Below are 6,332 nucleotides of genomic sequence, written 5' to 3'. Positions count from 1 at the left end.
ATCGCGCACTAGCGACTCCTGTGGTGGGCCGGGCGCAGTGCAGGCTGACTAGGTCGCTAGGTGTACGGTGTTTCCTCCGACACATTGGTGCGGCTGGCTTCCGGGTTGGATGTGCGCTGTGTCAAGAAGCAGTGCAGCTTGGTTGGGTTGTGTTTCGGAGGACACATGGCTCTCGACCTTCGCCTCTCCAGAGTCCATACGGGAGTTGCAGCGATGAGACAAGACAGTAACTACTACCAATTGGATACCACGAAATTGGAGAGAAAAAGGGGTAAAAGAATAAAAAATAGTCATAAAAAAAATATGTTGTATTATATCCAGTGGCGATCCGTCATTCAGGGCATGTTTTGAGCCCCACTGGGCATGTTTTGAGCCCCAATGAAATAAATTATAGCTTTTTTTGAAGGGGGGGGGTTCCTGTTTCGCATGTTATTTTGGCATTAATACGTATCACCTATTAGTTAGCAAAAACAATGCAAAATAAAATACACAATTATTGAGGTAATAAAGCCTCCATACAAAAATGTTCTATTTTTTGCCTTCTTGAGTAAGGCAGCTCCAAAATGCAGGTGTTTCAGCCTAGCTCAGTGCTTTCTGTAGTGGTGGGGCAGCCAGCGGAAAATACAGAGCATAGGGGTTGTTAATATTCTCTAGTTGCGCCGTGAGTGGCTCAGTGTTCTGTCATTCATGGGGACACTACGCCACTGTCAAATCTAAGGGTAGAGCAAAAAAATTCAAGCCTATTGGGTGCTGCCATAGAGTTACATTAAAAGTGCCTATCCAAGAAGGCCTCAAGGTCATTGGCCACAGATAAAATTACATCAAATCACGTTATCTACAATAGCTTTGATTGGACTGATCATGTCAACATCATACTTTCAAAATCTTAGCAAGCAGTTATGAATCAAGTTGACAATCTACTGGCAAATCCTTTTTAATCCTTGTCATATGAAGAGAAATAATGAAGAGAAATTGATGAAACGCATCGGTGCTCATCGGCCATTGGACATAAACATTACACATCAAGTTGGAAATGACAAATTCAACAATGTGTGGTTTGGAAGGAATCAGTGGCTAACTGCAAGCATTACAAAGCAGTTGCTAGCCTGCTATTAGGTGGAGTTGGTGTGTGGTCCCAAATCTCGGTTTTTGTTTTAGTTTTTCCAAGCTTAAAATGATAAACATTCAACATTGGCGATGCTGTCAACGCAGCATGATTTCTGCCGTGCTCAAAACAACTTTGAACTCCGAACTGGGAAATCTGACTTCATTGAGTTCAAAACAACTGGGAACTCAGGAAAAAACTAGCTCCGACTGGGAAAATACATTTTTGAATGGTCATCCAAGTCGGGAACTCGGGTCTCTTTCTAGAGCTACGACCTGAAGATCACTGAGGTCATCATGATTCAACCTTGTTTTTTTTCCAGAGTTCCCAGTTGTCTTGAAAGCAAAACAGGTGCAAGGTTCACCTTACAGTAACTCATTGTCCTTTCTTTATTCAGATAACAGAGTTTCGATTCCTGCTTTCAATACACACAAGCACACAGACATAGATTTAGGGGTCAGTCACAATGGCAGGAGATTGCATACAGGATACTGATGACACTGATAAGTTCCACTGACCAGTAGTAAATTGTGTAACTGTAAATTGGAGCTGTTTTTTTTTAGAAGTAGAGTATTTCTTTCTGCAACTTGATGATGATGATAATATACATTTGAACTAGAACTTGACGTGTATAAGATGTAATGAACATGATGAATATGATGACCACTCATTACAAATATACTGTTATGACAAATATACTGTTATGACTACCTGCTTTCCAGCAGTGCTGGGGACGCTACTCTGAAAATATAGTTTACCAAGCTACCAATTACTTGACACTGGAATAAATCCTATGACAGTGCCATGTTGAAAGTCTCTGAGCTCTTCAGTAAGGTCATTCTACTGCCAATGTTTGTCTATGGAGATTGCATGGCTGTTTGCACGATTTTATACACCTGTCAGCAAAGGGTGTGACTGAAATAGCCGAATCCACTAATTTGAAGGGGTGTCAACATAGTGTTGTGTATATATAGTGTAGTTGGTTTAACTTGTTACTTTGAAAATGTAGTTCACTACATCAAAACTACCTGGTGATTAATAAGAGACCCTGTTATTTTTGAACATTCAAAAGAGACGCAGAACTTTAGTCTTTAGAGCTAAACATTTTATCTACCAGGCCAGGTGTATTAAACTATTTTCTATTCTTCCTGATAATTAATAGCACCCATCTTGTGTCCCAGGTCTAAACCAGTCCCCAATTTTAAATGGGAACAGTGAAAAAATGCAGTCGAAGTGTGTTTAACTGGCTTCGAGGTCCAGAATTGAGTTTGAATGTACTAGGCCAATAACTCCATGCTCTCATTTTCAAAGTGGTCCTGTCAACTTCATTGTCGGAACAGAATCTTTCATTCACATGACACATGAATTCCCTTTTATTTTCTTTGTTGAGAAAAATGTATTGAGTCGTTCCAGTAGTTGGCTACACATCTACATGGCAAAAAAGTAATTAACTACTGCAAACACTACAAAGATTTGAATTTAGTTAAACTAGGTATGTAATTTTGTTGAACAACAGGTATGTATGATGTAAACATACCTGTGTACAGGGTTGGGTAGTAACTGATTACATAATTGAATTATAAAAATGAAGTAACTAATCTGCCCGGATTACTTACAAAATGTAACCAGGATTAGTTACATTCTTAAAAACAGCTGATTACTTGATCTAATAACATTTTGGATTACCTGATCTAATATTAATAGGAACATTTGATAACACTTTCGCACACCCTCAAGACTTCTCACATGCTCTCGACTCAGAAAGATTCTATTGTCCTATTGATCGCTCATCAAGGGTGGATTGCTTCTTTAGTATTCCAATTGATTGAATGAATAGATAAGGCTGCCAAACCTTTTACACCTGGCCCGCTGGTTAATCAGACTGTCGTCTGGACTCCATAGAGTTTCTACTTGCTGTTTTGTTGCATATTTACAGTGCACTTTAACTCTCTCTGACAAGCGGGATAGAACATGCTTAGTGATTGTTTAACATTTTAAACTGTGAATGCGTGCAAAACACTGTTTTGAACACTGTTAATGTTGAACAAAAATAGGGTCCCAAGCTTTCTGTATTATCTTATGTGATATTAGTGCCCAAAACGATGTAGAGAAATTAATCACTATATTGAACAATTCTGGAACCCTATTTTGAATTGTAGGCCTACTGTCATGCATTTTGGGTTTGACAATCACTGGCTAAGGTTGCACATCAAAGTATCTTGAATCATGCATTCTTGCAAGGACGTGCTATTTACACATTTTTTCAATCATACCATTTTAGTAGTCAAGCAGCCAACACTTAGAATGAAGCACTTTGACTAGTTTAGATAAGATCATTAGATGACACATTTTTTCTGTTGCCCGACCCTGCAACAATATTGCCGTGACCAAATCATAGGCTTGTGCCACCAACTGAAAACGTTACAATGGAGCCCTGTGTGTGCTCTCACAAGGTATATAAAAACACGTGAATTGTAGGATCTATATGTTTTCACACTAGTCCCCAAATTGGAAATAATCATGTTACTAAATTAAATCATTAGTCTTCCTTATTCCACTGAACCAGGGAGGTATGTCAATGAAGTTGTTCACTTTTCATAGTAAGGAAAAGCCGCTGAACTATCCCGACAAGATGTTAAACCATATGAGTCATAAAGTAAATAAAACATTTTCCTTATTCCACTGAACCAGAGACGTATGTCAAGGAAGTTGTTCATATTTCATGGTAAGGGGAAACCCCTGAACTATCCCGACAAGAGTCATAAAGGAAATAAGACATTTCCTTAATCCATAAACCCTGAACTATCCCAACAAAGTACATTTTACACTGAGTTTACCAAACATTAAGGACACCTGCTCTCTCCATGACAGACTGACCAGGTGAAAGCTGTGCACAGACCTTTGATGGGGCAGGTGTTCAAAATTAAGAAACACCATAAAAAACGTAATTCCATTCATATTGTTCTACTGCAGCCCCCCAATTAAAAAAAATAAATAAAAATGTTTCTGCAAAAACACACTCTCCCCATCACACACTGTAGGTTAAGCAAGCTTGAACCCCACACACACCTTGAGGGGTTGAAAGCCAGGGTCAGCTATGGCACAGTGCAGGGCTTTGCTAAACGGCACAATAGCAGGAGATCATATCCCGGTTTTGGGAAACCTGAATAAGATGCCTGGATACTGACAGGATACTGTAGCATGTAAACATCTTATCCCGTTTACTGTTGTTTTTCGTGGTCTGCGCAGGCTGTTTCACATAGTATCTCATTTGAAGTTCAGATGGGAACAGTAATAAAGTTGTAACTGAAGTCTGCACACTGGCAGTAGCCTATTAGAATGTTAACTCCTGCAGAATGAACTGTTTCTCGCAGTAAAATTATAGACCAAATGTTACATTTTGTCTCATGAACAGGAGCGGAGAAATTATTTATTTAATTCATTGGTTTTCAAACTGGGATCTGCTGCCCACTACAGGTCCGGGGAGGTACTGCACGGTATCTGTGATTTAAAAAAAATTGGGGCGGGAAATCGTTCTTTGATTAATATCGCTAGCTGCAACATAATAACATTTTATCTACCATTTTTATGTTTCTGCGTCCAGTATGAAGGAAGTTAGAGTTAGTTTCACGAGTTAATGCTAACTAGCATTAGTGCAATGACTGGAAGTCTACAGAAACAGTTAGCATGCTAGCTGTTCCTGTTCATCCAACTATGAGGAAGTAGATAAATTATTTCATTCCCAAAATCGTTTTCTTTAATATAGAGGAAATTGCAGATTTTTCTTCTGTATAGAAGATTGTTTTGCGGGCCGTCTATGTGGTCATGTACGGGATCGAAAAACTGCTTCAGTGTCAACTTAAACAACCAAAACCAGACAGAAAGCATGCAAAAGATATTGAACTGTATACAGTGCATTCGGAAAGTATTCAGACCCCTTGACTTTTTCCACATTTTGTAACGTTAAAGCCTTATTCTAAAATGGATTTTTTTTTAAATCTCCCCCTCATCAACCTATACAAAATACCCATAATGACAAAGCAAAAACATTTTTTATTTTATTTTGCAAATTTCTTAAAAATATTTTTTATTGCATTTACATAAGTATTCAGACCCTTTACTCAGTACTTTGTTGAAGCACCTTTGGCAGTGATTACAGCCTCGCGTCTTCTTGGGTTTAATGCTACACGCTTGGCACACCTGTATTTGGGGAGTTTCTCCCATTCTTCTCTGCAGATCCTCTCAAGCTCTGTCGGGTTGGATGGGGAGCGTAGCTGCACAGGTATTTTCAGGTCACTCCAGAGATGTTCGATCGGGTCCAAGTCCGGGCTCTGGCTGGGCCACTCAAGGCAATTCAGAGACTTGTCCCGAAGCCACTCGTGTGTTGTCCTGTTGGAAGGTGAACCATCGCCCCAGTCTGAGGTCCTGAGCGCTCTGGAGCAGGTTTTCATCAAGGAGCTCTCTGTACTTTGCTCCATTCATCTTTCCCTCGATCCTGACTAGTCACCTTGTCCCTGCCGCTGAAAAACATCCCCACAGCATGATGCTGCCACCACCATGCTTCACCGTATGGATGGTGCCAGGTTACCTCCAGAAGTGACGTTTGACATTCAGGCCAAAGAGTTCAATCTTGGTTTCATCCAAATCTATTAATTTAAAAATATTGATTACTTCTACTTGCCATTATCATTCACCTGATAAGACAAGATGCTACTTTTTTGTTAACATAGGATGGGGGTCCCTGAGTTTCCGGTTTGCCTAGGTGGGGTCCCTGGGCAAATTTGTTTTGAACCACTGAACAAGATTGTTGATGATGCAATGATAATTCTATTGATTTATGACATTCTGGTGAGCAAGGCTTTATTTAGTGTTCTAGATGAGCACCAGGTAATGACAGAAGAGATGCTGCATGTATCTAATCATAGACAAGTTTACTAACAGCCTACCTAATGTCAGAAATTAAAAAAATCGGGAAAAAATATTTCTGCAGTCTCTGGGCAATTTAGGAATATTCTGTTATTCGTGCATACAGGGATACTTGTGAGTATCCAGGACCTCTATACCAGGTGGTGTCAGAGGAAGGCCCAAACAATTGTCAAAGACCCCAACCACCAAAGTCATAGTGTGCTCTCTGCAACTGAACGGCAAGTGGTACCGATGCACCAAGTCTGGAACCTACAGGACCCTGAACATCTTCTACCCCTAAGCCATAAGACTGCTAAATAGT

The sequence above is a fragment of the Salmo salar genome, chromosome ssa04, assembly GCF_905237065.1.
Source record: "Salmo salar chromosome ssa04, Ssal_v3.1, whole genome shotgun sequence".
Lineage (NCBI taxonomy): Eukaryota > Metazoa > Chordata > Actinopteri > Salmoniformes > Salmonidae > Salmo > Salmo salar.
This window is presented reverse-complemented; position numbering follows the sequence as displayed.